The sequence below is a fragment of the Crocuta crocuta genome, unplaced genomic scaffold (genome assembly GCF_008692635.1).
Source record: "Crocuta crocuta isolate KB4526 unplaced genomic scaffold, BGI_CrCroc_1.0 scaffold556, whole genome shotgun sequence".
NCBI lineage: Eukaryota > Metazoa > Chordata > Mammalia > Carnivora > Hyaenidae > Crocuta > Crocuta crocuta.
The window spans coordinates 4,768,671-4,788,708 of record NW_027527436.1 but is presented as its reverse complement, the minus strand read 5'-3'; positions in this window follow the sequence as shown (position 1 = coordinate 4,788,708).

Genomic DNA, 20,038 nt, shown 5'->3' with positions numbered 1-20,038 from the left:
TTATTTATTTATTTATTTATTTTTACAAATAGTTTATTGTCAAATTAGTTTGCACATAACACCCAGTGCTCATCCCCACGAGTGCCCTCCTCCATGCCCATTCAAAGGTCTTCTTTCCCTTGACCCAGTCCTGCTGGTCAATAACCTCCTCAACTGTCCTTCTTGCCCACCCTCCAGCCTCACCTTCTACCACTGCCCATTCCCACACTGGGACCACTATCAGTTGCATCTTAGGCTGCTGCAATTTTGAGCTACGCCCAGCACACTTGCTTTTTTTGCCACCATACCTTGAGCATTCTTTCCTCACTGCCTGAGAGTTCTCCCCTCAACCTCGGCCACATCACCTACCCAGCTCTCCACATTCTGCTCAGGCATCATTCCACTGATCCGCCTCTGATGTCTCCAAAGGAAGATCGTCACCCTGTGCTCTGCACTAACTTCGGACTCAGAGTCAAAACTTTTCGTACTGCACACACTATTGTGATGATTTGTGTGAATGTCTTTCTTTCTCAGTAGACAATGGGATCTTCAAAGTCGGGAAATATGTTTTATTCATCTTTACCCAAATCCCAGTTGATGCTGTCAGGAATCACTAAATGTCACCCCCAAATATTATACTTTGGCGTAAAGATTGTTTTGAGCTGAGGGCAATGAAGAAGCAGCAAATGTAGAAAGATATCTCCGGACTCCGTTTATTTGCCTACAAGCCGGACGTGAATTTGCCTTTGTGAAAATATTCCCCCTCCCCTCTCCAGAATCAGGAAGAGAACAAGTCTTTCTACTGGAGACAAAGTCAGCACTGAGATGGATCTGCAAACAAGCTTTAGTGAAATAACGCTTATCTTCCATTCATTCCTCCTATATATTTACCTTCCCACAATAAACCACCTCTAGAAGCCCAAACCCCTATGTTAAAATGACATATAAGCCGCCAGGTCTAACTACCTCTTTGGGTATTTGTTTCTTTTCTATGAAGGTCTCTCTGCACATAAAAATATTAAAATATTAACATCAAGTAAAAAGTGTATGCCTCTTCTTCTGTTAATTTTCTTTTTCTCAGTTTAATTCACAAGCTGCAGTCATTTATATTAAGAGGACAGAGAAAGCTTTTTCTCCCTTACAATATTAATTAAACTGCAGCAAATTATATAAATAAGGCTCAGTTGCAGTATTTGATATGTAAAATTAAGGTTAAGCATACAGTCTAGGACCAAAGATTAGAACAAATCTACTAGGCTCAAACCTGAGTGTGAACCTTGTTAATGGTCCCACTGACTTCAGCCTGAGCTAATTCGTTTAAGTGGACCAAGCAAGGACCACTAATTACGTATGTAACAGGATTGGCTTCTGGTCTAAAATCCAGTACTGTACCACCTTGAACACAGATCCCATCACCACATCACTTGCTGTGACACTCAAGGAACGTGAAAACAAACTTCACATTACTTCTAACAGCACTCAAACTTATCTTAGTTCAGAAACTGCTATTATCACAGGAAAGGTGGAATTTTTTTTTTTTTTTTTTTTTTTTTGGAAACTGAAGTTAGTAATTTCCTCAAGTTCTTAGAGATTTAGAGGAGCCAACACTCATTTTGCCGTTGGGTCTTCCTGAATATTAACCATCTCTGTTTACTTTAAAAGAAAATGTACTCCATATGCTCCAGAATCATTTGTACTTAAATCACCACATGGCAGACATAAATAAATATTACATGTACATATGCTTGAACATTTGTAGATGTGGAAGAGACTACTTTTATCTTTAAAATGAGGAGTTCTCATTTGGATATCTAAGAGGGAAAAAAAGAAGCTGTGGGTTCTCTCCCTGGTTTGGCTACTCATCCTATACATAATCTCAGGCACTGGGATGGTGTCCTCCCATTGAACTTGAGTCATTATAGCAAATCCTTCTGGGCTCAGTTGAACGACATGCTAATTTAGGACAGAGTTTAAACTCCCAGTCTCATGCTTTTTTGCCCCGCTGACAACCAAGGGATCAAATGTGTAAACTAATTCAAAGACAGAAATCACGTATTTGGCCCAAAACTTAAGGAGACTCTTCCTCTCCTGACCCTGCAGGCAGGTCATCATCTGCCTCTGAAGAAGCAATCTGCTCTGAGATGTATCTCAAACTCTGGAACAGTTGGTTCAGTGACACAGGAATGATGTACCCTCTTCCACCTTGATCTTTCAAAAACATAAGTTGAGGGGCTCCTGGGTGGCTTAGTCGGTTAGGTGTCCGACTTTCGCTTAGGTCATGATCTCGCGGTTCGTGGGTTCGAGCCCCGCATCGGGCTCTGTGCTGACTGCCAGCTCAGAGCCTGGAGTCTGTTTCAGATTCTGTCTCTGCTTCTCTCTCTGACCCTCCCCTGCTCACGCTGTCTCTCTCTCTGTCTCCTAGAAATAAATAAAAACATTAAAAACATTAAAATATATATATATATAGAGAGAGAGAGAGAGAGGGGGGAGAAAACCTTCTTTAAAAAGGCACGGTTCAAATGAATCTCCATATCTCTAGTATGGCTTCTAGTACACTGCCATTGTAACAGGAAGAAGGAGGAGGAGGAGGAAGAGGGGAGGGCAGCAAGGAAGGCAATGGCAACTCCCTAAGTCTGGGTGACATGCTAGCTCAAGGAGAGGCTAACACGTTAACTCCCAAAAGCATGACTCTGATACACAAGCAACTGCATAAAGCTCCTAATAATTGTAGAACGAGGTCCCAGGAGCCCAACTTCTCGTATACGACTAGTGGTGCCCCTTCCGTGGACTAGTCTGATTATCATTCAGTCCTGTATCACTCAGCAGAGAATATATGGATCTGACCCTTTGCAACATTTTCTCTTTCTCCAATAGCATGCCCTTATCTGTTCATGTTGACCAAGCAGAAAGCTACTTTGGTCCTCTGTCTCTTTAGGCGCTGGAGCAGATAGCCAGACTGAGTTTCAAATTGCTGAATTCTACTTGAGATCTCTTAGATTGTTCAAAGATACCAAAAATTAACATAGTAAACATAAGCCCTTGATACTCCCTCAGTTTTTAGGCTTCCCTATGTTTTGCCTCCTAGGAAACATAGCTTCCATCCCCCTCTTTGAGAGCAAAACCCAAAAATTAGGTAGACTCCCCTCTACCTCAGCACCCATTCCCAATCCCCAGACCTGTTTTACCCTCCACACGATTCTCAAATATAGACTTTCCCTTAATATTTGCAGGGTCCGGGGCAAGAGCTCAACATACTCTGTCTAAATATTTAAAAGCTATGAAGAAAGTAAGCAAGATGTCAGGTAAAATGGTTCTGTTCTTCTACCCTGATAAGCATTATCTTCACAATGACCCAGAGAGCAGCGTTCAAATGAAGAATCTTCCATCTCTGTGGAGCCCATGCCCTTATTTAGTGACTCCAGAAGAGCTGGTCTACGTACTCTATCACCCCATCCCAGCTGCAAAGGACACTGTGGAGTCCCATGGGCATCTGGACTTTATGTCTGAGCTCTGCTAGCTTTCTTCACAACCTCTGCAGAGAGCTCCCCCTGGCCTCCCGGGGGCCTAGGCCATTCACTCTACATGTTCAGAACACACTTGCGGAGACACACACCAGACAAAGGTCAGCACAGACCCCGGAGGTGGGCACAGGGCCATGTGGGACATTTGCGCCGAATGAGTAGCTGAGGAGTCCCTGGTCCAGGTTTCAGTATCCTTAAAGCAGAACAAGATGTTGATTTATACATGCTTGAGAAGCCCAATATCTAATACAGGCCTGACACGTACTAGGTGTTTCACAAGGATTTGATTTTAAAAATACATGATTAAATTAATGAACTTTCATCTTTGACATCAGCACACAAACTGGCATGCCTTGACCAAGTGCCTTCACGATGCAAGCCTGCTTGTAAAAACCAAAACACACTCAGCTCTAGGCCTGCTCTATTGTACATTTTACAAAATGATTTACCTAGAAGGAAAGGCAGCCTGTTTGTCAAGTTTTAAGATGACATAAAACCAAAGGAATGTGGAAGAAACTAATGGAATATGAGCCAGAAAAATGATTCACAATGATTTGCAGTGATGACATAGAATGATTATATAAAACCAAAAAGGACTTCATTTAAATGAAAGTGAAGGCTTCACTTTGGTGTAAATACTTCCAGTTTTGTTGCTATTCTTGTTACTCATACCCATCTATCTGCTTTCACATAAATATACATGTGTATGGAGAGAAACAAATTTGTATACACTTTTACTTTTTAGAAAATAGGAATCACTTGGCACATAGGGTTGGGGAATCTACTTTTTTTCTAATTAAGACCACTTCATTAAATATTATTCTGAAGTATAATTTTCTTATACCACAGGAGATATTCCCTAATTTATTGAACTATTATAAGATTATTTTCAATTTTGTTGTTTTGGACATTGTTGCCATGAACATTCTTTTTTTATTTTTTTTAACATTTATTTTTGAGAAACAGAGACAGAGCATGAGTGGGGGAGGGGCAGAGAGAGAGGGAAACACAGAATCTGAAGCAGGCTCCAGCCTCTGAGCTGTCAGCAAAGAGCCTGATACAGGGCTCGAACCCATGAACCGTGAGATCATGACCTGAACTGCAGTTGGACACTTACCTGACTGAGCCACCCAGGTGCCTTGCCATGAACATTCTTAAAAATAAATGTTTGCCCAAACCATCCATTCTTCACAATAACTCTGAAAATGTGATTGTCATCACCTACACTGCAAACTTGCTCTCCAAAGAGTCTATAACAATGTACTTTCCCACCAGTGCTGTGTGAGGCTCCCTGTTTCCCATCCCTTTGCCAAAATTCTCGGCTCCATCTTTGAAAATCTTTGTCTCTGTACAGGTTACACGTCGTATCTCAATTGGTTTGACTTACTTTTTTTCATTATTTGAGAGGCAGAATTCTTTCTTAGATTTTATTGGCTATTTGTATTTCCTCTGACAAAATGAAACTTAAAAATATACTTCTACATCTGTTTCTCCAAAACTCAGTAAGGTGACTGGGGAATGGAGACATTTGGCTTGATAGTAGATTGTATGAAAAGGAAAATTTTTAAAAAATGCAAAGGGAATATGATAGTTGTCTTTAAATATTTGAACAGTTAGCATATAGAAAAGGAATAATGTTTAGTTTATATTTTTTCCGAGAGGAAAAAGTAGGGCAAGCAGATGGAAAGTTACAGGTTGGCAGACTTTAGCTCATCTGAAGAAAGAACTTTTTAACTGTCTGAGCTCTCCAAAGATGGAATGGATTGTCTCATGTAATGAGATTCTTGCCACTAATGGAGTTCAAGGGTATAAATAATCCACTGTCGGGAAGTTGTAGAAGGAAAGGCCTTCTATATTGAGTTAACGAGATGACTTTGAATGTCTCCTCAAACTCCATGATTCTTTGCTTCTGTGAACCTGGGCTCACAGTAATTTCTTTAATATATGTATTATTATTTATTAGATTTTTTATTTTTTAAGTTTATTAATTTATTTTTAGAGAGATAGAGCACACATGTGGAGAAAGAGGAAAGAGAGAGAGAGAGAGAGAGGGAGAGAGAATCCCAAGCAGGTTCCACATCACCAGTGTAGAGCCCTATATGGGTCTTGAACTAACAAACCGTGAGATCATGACCTGAGCTGAAGTCAGACACATAACCTACTAGGCCACCCAGGCACCCCTATCTACTACTTTAATATTAACTAGTATGTAAAAGAGAATGGAAATATCTTTAAAAGTGCCATTTTTATATCATCTAATTAAAAGATTATGGCCATTGGGTTTAGAGAATGTTTTTTACTCTGATGTAAGTACAAAAACTTAAACTTACTTCTTTAGATTTTTATCTGCTCTACTTAGAATATGTTAATATTATATTATAAACAAGATTACCGAGGTTGTTAAACTTTAAAGTAAATTTTTAAAAGCATGAACAGTTTAATAGTTGACTAGCAGAAATTAAAAACATTGTCTAATTAGCAGAACTGCTAGAATTTGGGATAATGTTGCTGGCATTTAGTTGAAGCAATATGTGCCCTTAAAAGTGATCAAACTAGGGACTCCTGAGTGGCTCAGTCAGTTAAGCCTCCAACTCTTAATTTCAGCTCAGGTCATAATCTCACAGGGTCATGAGTTTGAGCCCCACGTGGGGCTCTGCACACACAGCGTGGACACAGTGGATTCTCTCTCTCTCTCCCTCTCGCTGCCCCTCCCCCACTAATTCTCTCTCTCTCTCTCTCTCTCTCAAGATATATAAATAAACATTACAAAATAATAAAACTATTTGGCGTTAAACTAATCTATACATTTCCACTCAATTAGATGTGCTCCCAACAGTGAGTTCAAAATGTCTAGTTTTGAGGGTTGGCTCCATTTGAAATCTACAGGTGATAAGATCAAATCATTAAACATTTTCATTTTTCATATAGTACAGTCCTTCTTCTTTTTTCTCTTGGGTCACCTGGTAAAGTAACACCGGTACTTCTGTCACTCCCTTTCAAGTTCTAAAGAAAGAAGACTGTTGGACACATCTTCTGTCAGACCCAGAGGAGTATAATCATTCCATGAGAACAGGCTTTTTTGCTGCATTAAGCTGTAGAAATCAGCCTCTCCATTTGGTTTATAAAAGCTGGCATCACATTGCAGAGCACAGGGATTCTGAATCAATTAGTCAGATCTAAAGCTTTAATTCATCATAATACAGTAATGAGGTAGGCATGCTGTGGTATGCATTAGCTCCCGACTCTTTCCAATATTCCACTATGGATTTTTGGGGTTGTTTTTTTTTTAAAGCCCAGCCTGTTAAGTGATACCAGCCTACATTGTGTTATATGATCTTGCTGATACTGCAGATAAAACATAGCTGCTATTTATTTTGGTAATTTAATATGGTAGAAGGACTTAGAAAATTGTACCGTTCACATGCTATTTCAGGGTAATAGTGACCCACCCTGGTCCAGAGAAATCGCGTTAAACTGGGTTCGGTGTTTTCCATTCTGTTTTGTAGCAACGTGTTTCTGGGCTATGTTTAACCCCAAGAAGGCTGGAAACGCTGGCTAGGTCGGCAAGAAAATCCCCATAGATTGGCTGTGATGCAGCATCAGGGCAACCTCTATTTTCGTCAAGACATTTATGGTTTTCATACTCCCATTTCCAATTTAGGGTACTAATAGCTTCTTTTTGGAATGCTTACTTTCTAAAATTATGTGAGGGGGAAAGAGACAGTTTCTGGTCTTCTTCACCTGGTTTATAATGGAAATGAGCCCAAGCAGTATCAAGAAACTCCAGGTGCTAGAAAAATCTAGATGCCATCCGGAAGAACTTTTCTTTGTTCTGTCGGGGTCAATCTAATGAATGTAACGAAGAGTTCAGGAGTAAAAACTGAAAAAAAAAGCAGGCAAGTCTGGCTGCTTGAAGTTTTCCCAAAACACATCATACTTTCTCATTTCCATGCCTTTGGATATGCTATTCTCTTTAACAGGAAGGTCAGTCAAAATCTCTTGGAGGTGGGTTGGGGTGTTGCATTGGTTCATATGTATGTGAAGAGAAGGGAGATCATCCCATAATCACAGAGAGAATTTTCCAAATTCTCAAGCCTCTTTTCTCTGTATTTCCTGCCCCCACTGGGAACCCTGGTTTAAAAAGTACTAAGTAACTACTGACTGAGTTGATGTTTTGGCACATTTTTTAAAGTTTAATTGTTTCTTTTGAGAGAGAGAGAGAGAGAGAAAGGGAGAGAGAGAGAACATGACCAGGGGAGGCGTAGAGAGAGGGGAGAGGGAATTCCAAGCAGGTTTGTGCTGTCAACAGAGAGCCTGGTGCAGAGCTCAAACTCATGAACTATGAGATCATGACCTGAGCCGAAATCAAGAGTTGGACACTCAACTGACTGAGCCACCCAGGTGCCTCTGTTTTTGCCATTTAATAGAAAGAGAGATTAGGAAAATAATAGTATTTTCAGCCACTCGATGTAACTCTTCTTTTTTTCCCATCTACTCCTCTTTCTCGATATTTTTGAAGGAAATATATGTTAGGACCTCTGCTGAATGCTGGAAATAGAGAAATAAATGAGACTTTATTCCTATGAAGCTCACGAAGATCTAGCTAGGAAGCAAGAACATATATAAATAATTCACTAATGGGCAAAAATAGAGGTAAGGCATTTCACTGGCATGGAGATCCAAATAGGAGGGATAAATGCACGGAGATGGACATTTGTTAATATCCTTCAGTTGGTATATTGAACACGAAACTTGTATAATTTCTCAGAGTCCCTCCACTACTTCCTTCATTCTTAGTCAGTGCTCCACACATGCCAAGATCCCTCCTCCCTTCTTAACTTGGTTGAAATGCCATGTTATGGCATTTCATCGGGACTGACTTCCCGAGACGCTGCAAAGAGACAGAAGCTACAACTTGGAACTTGAGGAAAATTAACACCTGGAGGTTCAATCTTGACTAATGGGAAGCGAGAGACCAGAGGGAACTCAGCACATAATTTGTCTCTCTGTCGTCTTCCACAGGGACTACTCTGAGGCGTGATTCTCCTGGCACAACAACCAGAAATTTCTTCCCTGTGAACTGAATGAACACACTGTTGACTAACCTATTATGTGTCTTTTCAACTCATTGTGAAGCAATGGCCAGCGAAGTAACCCATCCCACTGCATTACCTGCATCTTTTCTTGTCTCGAGGGGCCTTTCCCCTTCATCCATCTCACTATCTTAGGCTTGCACCTCTGAAGTCAATTGTCGACATTGCCTCAGGCTCTGCTTCCTAAAAGATCTAGAATTATGACAGCCGCATTTGTGAATACCTGATACCATGTAGCCCTGAACTTTTTCTGGGGAAGGTGAATCCCAGGAGTCCCTAATGAGGTCCTCAAGATGAAGAGACTGCTGCTGGCTATCCGGGGTAGCCGGCCTTGTCCTGGCCTAGCTCCCATTGTTTTATGAAGATAAAAGCTGGAATCTTTTTTTTTTCTTAAGTATCTCAAGAAATGGAGCGCCTCCACAAATTTAAGTTCATGTCCAACTGGAAATTTGCTTCTATGTGTACAGTTTGTCAGAGAAAAAACACTAAGGTTTTTTTTGTGTGAATACAGAATGTGATTTATGCAAGTATTAACAGAAAAAAATGATAAAAGAGTGTCTTTTTTTAAAGAATGTCTTTTTAATGTCTTTATATATTTAAAAAATTTTAATAACTATTTATCTTTAAGAGAGAGACAGAGCATGAGCAAGGGAGGGGCAGAGAAAGAGGGAGACACAGAATCCAAAACAGGCTTCAAGCTCCAAGCTGTCAACAGAGAGCCGGACGCAGGGCTCAAACCCATAACCTGAGCCAAAGTAGGAAGCTCAACTGATTAAGCCACCCACGTTCACCCTAAAAGACTTTTTAAAGAAAAAAAAACCTGGATTAATTCCTCTTGAAATCTTGTTTGCACATCTTGGTTATTATACTACGTGTCTGTTGACAGATGATTGGATAAAGAAAATGTGGTACATACATGCAGCAGAATAGTATTCGGTCCTGAGAAAGACGTCCATCCTGGAAGTTGGAACAGCGTGGTTGGATCTTGAGCACATTATGCTAAGTGAGATAAGTCAGATGGAGACAGACAAGCACTTTATGGTATCACTCGTATGTGGAATTTTAAGAAACCACATATAAAAACAAACAATAAAAAGCTGGTTACCAGGGAATAGGGAATGGGGAAAGAAGACAGATGTTGTTTAAGGGTACAAACTTACAACAAGTAGAAAACAGAGATACGTAATGCAAAATACAGTAGATATGGACAACAAAATGGTATTACAATCATGAGATTTGCGGAGACTAAAACTTAATTTTTCCAAGTGCTAAAGAGAAAGGATAATTATGAAACCTGACAGACATGCTAATTATTACTACAATGGCAATCATTTTACAATATATCCAAATAATATGTGGTATACTTTAAATTTACTCAAGGCTATGTCAAATACGTTTCAATTTTAAAAAGAAAAAGAAAGACATCTTATAGAATAACAATAAGATGTTATTCTATAGATTGAGAACAGTATTTAAATACTGGCAAACTGTTTTCTGGAACTTATAGAACTTTAAATGAGGATGCATTTATCCATTTTACAGTAAGTGGACTTGGTCTGTTCGTGGTGTATTCATGGACAAATGTAGCCTGCATATTAGAAAGAAGCTGTTGCTAGCTGTCTTTTATTCCACAGTTGATCTTCTTCCTGGGTAGATTCCAGTGTTCTGTAAAACAAAAAATTTGAAGATTATTTTCAAAGTAGGAAGAGACAAATTCTTCCACATTCATTATCAAGTGGCCGTGAGGAGCATTTTTCTTCCAAATCTAACTTTCTGCTTCCTGAACTAATCCCATGCATTTCATATTCCTTCAGTTCTACATCCTTCCCTATAAATGAAGGGCCACTTTTTTCTTATTGTTTTCATTATTATCCTTTACCTCTGGAAGTAGCAAAGTTCTCTGAACCACTTATCTGCCTTTCTTCCCCATTTCTTGCCAAACTGTGCATAATTTGCATGGCTTTTCAAATTATTTCCTTAAGAAATGCAAAATAATTCTGTAATTTGTGTTTGAAGTATACATATGCACGCTTAACCTTTATCTCAGTATCTTTCCTGATATGGGTCTAAAATCTTCTAGTAAGCACAGAGTGATTAGTTGGAAAAGCAAGTGTTCTAAACTTGCAGCAAATTCCCGTAGTTCAAAGGCAACAAATGTTCAAAGAAAATAAAATGTTCACATACCACCACCACCACCAGCACCACCACCCTGGCAGAATAGCAGCTCCATGAGTGATATTTGATTGTTTGGTTCACTGTTCTAGCCTCAGAACCTAGAACCTGTGCAACACAATAAACATGTGTCAAAAGAGTAAGTTAACAAATAAATGTGCAAAAATCCTATTTAAGATTCATGCAAATCCACTGAGGATCATGTCTGGATCCAAACAAACCCTAAAAGTTCATTGCAAATGCTACTGCTCTGAGAAGGTTGCCCTGGAGCCCACTCTGTCCCTAAATTATCCTCCATCCTTTGAATTTCCATAATGTTTTATCCACCCATCTCTTGTGACATTTATCCCTTTCTCTCCAGAAACAGACTTCTGCTTGCACTTAGATCTTTGAGTTCCAGTCCAACTTTCTATTCTCCACTGCACTTAGCACAATACTTGGCCAATCTCCATGTTGTTGCATAAGTAGTGTGTGTGTGTGTGTGTGTGTGTGTGTGTGTGATGAGACCATTTCAGACTATTACCTTTAGAAATGCCATAATTATCTCAATCAAAATAATATGCATAGATAACAGGAAATGAATTCTGATAATGCCCTTTCTACACAGCAGAACAAAGTTTTCTTCATAGGCTCAGCAATAACGTACTAAGTCATGTAATTTATCTTAGAGGTTTGGGGTTGGGGAGAAACAAGGTAAAAATTACATCAATATCATATTTCCCCAGAATAATTACCTTAGGCATTCATCTGCTGATTTATCTTCTACCATGCACATACTTACGACAAATTATATTATTATTTTTACTTATAAAAGGAAAACACAGGATTTCCCCCTCATATATTTCTGCTGGTTTACCCCAAATTTGCTCTGAGTCCATCGCTCTAACACTCACTCTGATTTTTCTCTAAACTTCTGGATCATAATTCACCCAGATCATTAGCAATTTTCTTCCTTTATTGCATTATTTCTGTCTGCCCCTGGGTGGCTTTATTTTAATTAGAAAAAAATAAAATGGAAAACTTTCAATTGTAAACACACAGAGGTTCTGTTGGCAAATATGAATTTGGCAGAAGAAAGGCCCGTGGTCAGCTTAGCTGAAGTTTATTGGCTCAAAAGCAAGAACAATTTTGAAGGAAATTAGGATAGTTTTTTTAAAGTGACAATTTTCTCCATCAGGTAGATTACACTATTTCCTGTTATTTTATGATACTGATATTTCACTTATACATTTTCTCCAGCTCCCATAAAATTTTCCATCTGGAGTGTACTTTTCTAATCCCTTTGTAAGCCTTTGGATTCAGTTTCTTCTTTTCTTCCCCTCCCCCCCCCCCTTTTTTTATGTGTCAGTCTCCAGCAACCTTTATCAGATACCAGGGAACATAAGTTTACATCTTAGCTAAGGAGCTTACCCACTCACAGAAAGCTACCCACATAGCCCTGGAGGGTGGAGGCAGGGGTAGAAATCAGGCTCAACTACTAAAGTTACCTCTGCCTGAAACCTTAGCTCATGCCTTGAATGGCTTACAACTAAAATCCTTGAAAATTAAGACTCCTAGGGCTTCGAGCCCATAGACATTTTTCCACACAGGAGATGAAAGACCAGGTACAGCCGAGGTTTCTTTCAAAAGGGAGGGAGGAACAGCCATTGGCTGAGGTCTGTAGGAAAGGAAAAATAAAGTAAATGCTATTTAAAAGCTTAAAGAGTACCAGGCAGATCTTTTTCTCCCCTTCTCTCCCAATGGAACTGTAAAGTCTTCCCAGGCAACAACCATGCAGAAGAAAGAGACAGAACAAAGGTTGAAGCATTATGTGGGTAAGGTTACAAACTGATTAAAACTCATGTGGTGAGATTTTATTAGTGATGGAACAAAATGGGAAACATTTTCTTTACACATATTATTTCCTGTTACTGGAATACGGTCAGTTATTTCTTTCATTTGTCCAACATGGCTGATCAATTGGCATCCCTTGTTCATCCTTATTTATTGGCCATACGATGGCTTAACTTCTGCTATGCCTGCACGTATCTCTGTCTTCTCTCCCACATCTAGTGGCCCTATTCCAGTAGTTTGGCCACGACTTCCAGAATTTTAATAGCATCCCAGGAAAATCGTTGATAGAAAAATATGAGAATGATAATACACATGTTACAAGAACTTTTAAGTAGGAAAGCTGAGAATAAATACTGAACACTAAAAGTGAAGCTTTTCCTTTGCTCAAATGAAAATGGGATGGACAGGGATGCGGTCACACCAGTGGTCTGGAGGCAGCTGCATGCATAGCCAGAGAGGACACGGAGGGGTGTTGGTGAGCTAGACAGATAAGGAACACAAGCAATGCCCAAGACACTTCTTGTGAAGAGGATGCTGTGGCTTTAAGGACCAACAATATCGCAGTCCTCTCTCTCAGTGATCTAGACCATTCCAGAGTACGATTCCAGTGTTAGAATATAGGCTCCCTGTTTCACTCCACTAGCAAAGTTAACACAAAAATTTACACAATTATCTAGATAATTCTTATCAAAGAAAAACTACTAGGGAAACAAACCCTTCATTACATTCAAAGTATATTTTGATTGCTCACCAATCAGAATTAGACGGATAATACTACCTGGCGAATTAAAGGTATGGTTTATACTGGCCCAGTGAATAAATGAATGAGTGAATGAGTAAACTGAACAAATTGCAGGCTTCTATGTCACTCTCTATTTTGCTTAAGTCAACAGCACATCAACACCTGAACCGACACGTTTTATATTAAACATTTTACATGTATTTCCCTGGCATTTCACCAAAGTTCTGAAAATTGCCAACTGTGTAGACACTCATGGCCTACTTTTATACCGTTGCATTTTTGCAAGGGCAAAACCTCTTCTTAAAATTATGATACTAAACAAAGAATCACCTAGTCTTTGGCTGCAAAAAGTATCAAAATTGAATTTTTTTCTGAAGACTCACATTATCTGTTGGAGAAGAATAATAGCGGAATATTATCTGGAGAACAATTTACTGGATGGAGACCATCGTCATCATGTGAAAGACAATGTCTGGAGAAGTGGTATATTAATCTATTAAAATTACAATAACAATGTATTCATTAATTTTACATAACATTTTATTGTTGTTCTGAGTGGTGGTCATATTCGAGTCTGTTTTTTTTTTACCCTATTCTCTTCCCCATTTAGAAGTTAAACACTCTTGGGGCACCTGGGTGGCTCAGTCAGTTAAGCGTCTGACTTCCCCTCAGGTCATGATCTCACGGTTCGTGGGTTCTGAGCTGACTGTCAGCACAGAGCCTGGAGCCTGTTTTGGATTCTGTGTCTCCCTCTCTCTCTAACCCTCCCATGCTCGTGCTGTCTCTCTCTCTCTCTCTCAGAAATTAAAAAAAAAAAGCCATTAAACACTCTTGTGACTTTGCATCACAAGAATAATTCATGTGAGCAACATCAGTGAACACACAGGAAGGCGAGCTAGCTTGACTTTGTGTAGCTCCTTCTAAGATGGTCTCCCTAATGCTTTCAAGAATTCTTACCCACACGTCTTCTTACTATCATAATTTGTCAAACTTTTCCCTCAAAATAAGTAAGGGGAAAACAATTTTACTTCTCTCTGCATCAAAATTATCAAAGCAACATGTCTGCAGTTTTTGAGACTGAGACAATAAACCCTACCACCTAGAAAAACGTGAGATGAAAGTCCAGTAAGAAGGAATTGACAAGTTCCCAGCAGACTGATTTTCTTACTTAATTGAATGAGCTGAGGAATTTACCCCACCAAATAATCATTAAGCAAATGAGTTAGTAATGTAGTAATGCTTTTAGATAGGGTTAGAAAACCAAAATCAAAAAATAAGGTATGTTCTTTTTCTTTTAACTTTAATTTTAAATACATAGAATATATCTTAATCCTTTTTAAGTGTATAGGTCAATTATACAATGTAATTAGATTCACATTGTTGTGCAACAAATCTCCAGAACATTTTCATACCCATTAAACATCTCTCCTCACCCTAGTTTGGCAACCACCATTCTATTCTTTGTTTCTATGAATTTGGCTACTCTACATGCCTCCTACAAGTGGGATCATACAGTATTTTCTATTGTGACTTGTTTTACTTAGCATAACTCAAGATTTATTCATTTTATACCATGTGTCAGAATCTTCTTCCTTTTTAAAGTTGAATAATATTCCATTGTATGGATGTATCACATTTTGCCTATCCATTCATCCATTTGTGAAGCTATTTGTTTATATTGGCAGATTTTTGCAAAGATGTTTACTAATCTGTTGTCACCATGTGGACACACTCTCTCCTTCCCCTGAAATAAATGATACTCTTATATCAGAAAGAAAAAAAGGGAAATAATTGCTTACTCATGATTTCCCACAAGAAGATCTTACCAGACCCAACCAATATATAAAAATTTTGATGTTTCAAAATTGAGGTGTCTAAATCATTATATTTTATCAGCCATTTGATTTAAATAAAAAGTGATTAGCCCTAAAGATTTATCTGTAAGTCAACTCAAGATACTTCTGGAAATTCATGCTGTAATACTGCAGAACTAGCTTTAGGATATTACATTTGAAGGAAAACATACTTTTTATAAGTATATTAACTCAGTCCTGGACTATCTCTGCACTCCCCCGAATAGTTCCCTTGATAATGCACTCCTTGTGGCAGTACTATGCACCAGAAAAGGAACAATTTCTTTCTCTCCCTGTGCTGCCTAATAACCCAGTTAAATTGTAAGTGTATAAGGGACCTGGAGGTGAAAAGATCTCTGATTTGGATTTAATACTTAGAGGATTGCTAGACGGAATACAGGACACCCAGTCAAATCTGAATTTTAGATAGTCCACAAAGAATGTTCCAGTATATTGGGGCACCTGGGTGGCTCAGTCAGTTAAAAGTCCAACTCTTGATTGCAACCTCAGGTCATCATATCACGGTGGTGAGATCAAGCACTACATCACATTGGGCTCTCTACTGACAGCATGCAGCCTGCTTGGGATTCTCTCTTTCTCTGCTCCTCTGTACCTCCCCTGCTCACGTGAGCACTCATACTCTCTTTATAAATAGATAGATAGATAGATAGATAGATAGATAGATAGATAGATAGATAAAATGGTATACTGTTAAAGTTGTATATAATTACTTAAAAAACAAAAGAATGTTTTAGCATAAGTATATCCTAAATGTTGCATAGGATATACTTATGCTAAAACATTCTCCATTGGTTATCTGAAATTCATATCTATTTCTTTTTAAAGTTTATTTATTTGTTTTCTCTAGAGACAGAGAGAGAGGTAGCACAAGCAGGGGAGCGGCAGAGAGAGGGAATGAGAGACAGTCCCAAGCAGGCTCGATCTCACAAACTGTGAGATGATGACCTGAGCTAAAATCAAAAGTCTGACACTTAATAGACTGAGCCATCCAGATGTCCCTGAAATTCATACTTAACTGGGCATCTTTTATATGTATTTGCTAAATTTAACAATTGTAGGTGATTCTCTCCCTGATGTGTAAGAATTTGAACCTCGGGCATGTGGGTGGCTCAGTCAGTTAAGAGTCCAACTTCAGCTCAGGTCATGATTTCACCGTCCGGGTTTGAGCCCTGCATCAGGCTCTTTGCTGACAACTCAGAGCCTGGAACCTGTCCAGATTCTGTGTCTCCTTCTCTCTCTGCCCTTGTCTTGTTCATGCTCTGGCTCTCTCTCTCTCTCTCTCTCTAAAAAATAAACACTAAAAAAATTTTTTAAAGACTTTGAATCTCAAAAAAGCAGATATGACACAATCAAATCAAAGTGTAGTAACACTAGCGGACATTCAAAGAAACTGAGCAGGAGACCATTCTGGGATCTAAATAAAGGTCTGTAATTCTGTGCTAAAAAAAAAAAAAACACAACAAAATAAAACAAAAAACAAACAAACAAATAAAAAACAAAAAACAAAAAGCAGATCTCCTGCCTGCCACACGGCAGAGAGCAGGAAGGCAATGAGGATGGGCGGCTAAGGACCATATAACCATCAGATCCACATAAGCCAGTCTCAGTAAGGACACAGCCCAGCCAAACAGGGCAGGCCACTAGTGACCAGGGAGACCCAAGGCCACCAGCCAGAGTGACAGAAGCAACAGCTATAGCTATAAAGCAGCTGATCAGACACTGGCCTCAGCAGCCACAATGAAAGAATTTTACCAGCTTCCAAGAAGGACATCTGAGCCTCCCAGGTACCCTGCCGAAGAAGGGGGGGTAGGTATTTGGGAACTGCAGCACTAACAATCCTGACTGTGGGGGCTCATTTCAAAACCTCTTTTTAATACCATTTCCATGGCCCCTTTTTTGCCACACACACACACACACACACACACACACACACACCACATACACTCATTCCCAGAGTGACGTTCTCAACAGCCAAAGTCAAAGACTTTTCAAGAGCAGAAAATACATCATTTGCAGCCCCAACCGTCGCTCCCCAAAGTGGCTGACCCATGTTCTGTATTGTTCTTTTCGACTTGCCTTCAAATACGAGCACCTCCATAAACTATATCTCAGTGAGCTCCCTAGTGCTTCAGGTATGAAAGGAAACACTCAAAGTGAAAAAGAAATGATCAGTTCCAAAATTTATAAAACTCACCAGTGCCAAAAAATATAGTACAGATAAATCTTAATAAATAACATCCTATCAGTCCTGAGCATGACATTGTATTTTTGAGGCACTTCTCATTCTGTATCCTTAAGAGAAGTATGGGAAGTGGAAGTAACAGAGTCTAAAAGCCAGTAATTTCACATCCTCCCCTCTGGCTTTGAACTTCACTTACGTTGTCTATTCAAGAAGCTTGACAGCTGGGAAACCAGGTCCTGAAAGTCTGAGAAGTCATCCACCCACTATACATACCCTTCCTTTTGAAAACACAAAATCCATTTGAAGTTAGATAGATTGCAATGTTTATATAAGCTCTGAGCATTTACCTGTCCTGGTTTTCTCTTATCAGTGGAAGAAAACATAAAAATAAAGAATTATAGGCTTAGTCAGTGACATGAGCCACAAGCCAGTGCAAAAACCGAGGCTTTGAATTTATCCAATGGAATAAATTGGCTATACTGAAGAAAACTGCTTGAAATACATTACTAAACTTTATTCTTCTTAGACACAAAATCAGAAAGAGTGAATTGAATTAGGACTTTAGAAAATGTAAGCTTGATTCAGCTCTCCACCAATGGACCAAAATTTCTGGTGACAGAGCAGATTACCAAGAGGTTTGAAGACCCTGCTGATGTGCGATGATTACCTGTATGATTGACTGGAAGGTTCTGGGACGTATCTCTTGTATTCCCCACTCTGGACTATTAATTAATGAGCATCTCTATGAAGACCTTTATGAAAATGCACAAAAGGTAAAAAGAAATTCAAATATATTATATTGTGGGCAATTTATATCTTCTTTCAAAATTCTTTCGCTTTTAATGTTCTAACATTTTGTTTATTTTTTAAAAAGTTTTTAATGTTTATTTTTGAAAGAGAGAGAGAGACAGAGTGTGAGCAGGGGAGGGTCAGAAAGAGAGGAAGACAGAATCTGAAGCAGACTCCAGGCTCTGAGCTGTCAGCACAGAACCTAATGCGGAGCTTGAACCCATGAACTGTGAGATCATGACCTGAGATGAAGTTAGCCACTTAGCCAGCTGAGCCACCCAGGCACCCTGCCGTTTTATTTTTGAGAGACAGAGGGACACAGAACATGGGCAGGGGAAGAGCAGAGAGAGATGGAGATCATCTAAAGCAGGCTTTAGGCTCTGAGCTGTCAGCACAGAGCCCGACAAGGAGCTCAAACCCAGGAACTGTGAGATCATGACCCGAGCCAAAGTTGGATGCTTAACTGACTGAGCCACCCAGGTGCCCCTCCAAATTTATGTCATACGGCAACTTTAGTCAGAAAGATCTCCAGTGCATAGATCTGTGCAGAATACTTCTGCCCCTGGAAAGGTAAACCAAAGTCCCCCACCAATACCCTACTGACAAGTTTCTTTTCTTTGTACAGAGCTGTATAGATGACACACGCTTTTGTATCGATTTTCTCCTTTGATTCCCAGGATATGTATGTAAGACAGACCCTATTGTTTCTGTTCTGTGTTTGAAGAAATCAAAACTCTTACCAGACTCATCTCCCACCATAGTCATCTCCCCTCTCCCCCCCATCTCCCCAGGCTTCCACTTTCTCACTCATGTTCCATGTTCCCAGCCAACTGAAATTCTCTCAAGTGAAGTGCTTTGCCAACAGTTCTCTTGTCTCATTGACTAATAAGACTCAGTTCCTTCTTTGCAACACACTCTTTCCCCAAATATTCACCTAACCTTTGAAGTCTCAGCTGAAAGCATGAGAAAAGTTTATCTGACCCTTTAGGGCAGAGGTGCATCCTTCTCTGCATTGCCATAGGCTCCTGCAAGTCTTCTAAACTAGCACATAGTGCTCTTGATTGTAATGACTTCTTTAATGGTCTGTCTTCTCCACTCAACCTTTAAATTCCATGAAGGCAGAAATCATGCCCAGTGCTGAAAACAGGGCCTGCTGTAGCTGGCTGAAAAATATTTGTTGAAAGAATAAATCAAGTGACTTCTCAGCATCACAGAGGGGTCAGACCTGGAACCAGCCTCTGGGTCTCGAGTTCCAGTAAAACACTGGCTGTTCACATGGTTGGATGGATGGATGTGTTTTCAAGATGAAAGAGAATAGCAACCAGGTCAGAGGATGTTCTGAATCACTAGGAGCACATGAAGAATTCACAGTAAATATTAATCAACAAAATGTTAAAATTCACTAGACAAATCTGGGATAGATCACTAAACCATTCAGAATATGCTAAAGTCACAATTTTGATGTTATCCTGGTGGACACCACAGCTCCATCACAAAAAAACACATCATGCCATTTAAATATTAGTCATAATGTGCTTTAAAAAGCATCAAACTAGAGTTCTACCATAATCTCTGCTCCCAGTGAAGCAAGCTTTGTGTTAAATGCACAGATGATATGGCTGGCTCGCATACAATGTTCTGTGCAATCTGAACATATAAGTTTATCCCACAATCCCATCCCAAATTAGTCCCTATTCTTCACCAATATCAAAGTCATCTTCAATTTGTGTATCTTTCGGCAGCCATTATATCATCTTTTTTGACTATTTATGTCTTTCTTATTTACTATCCTTTTGTATCCACCTAAATCAGCATTCAAACTCTCATTCTCAACCAAATGTTCCTGAGTAATA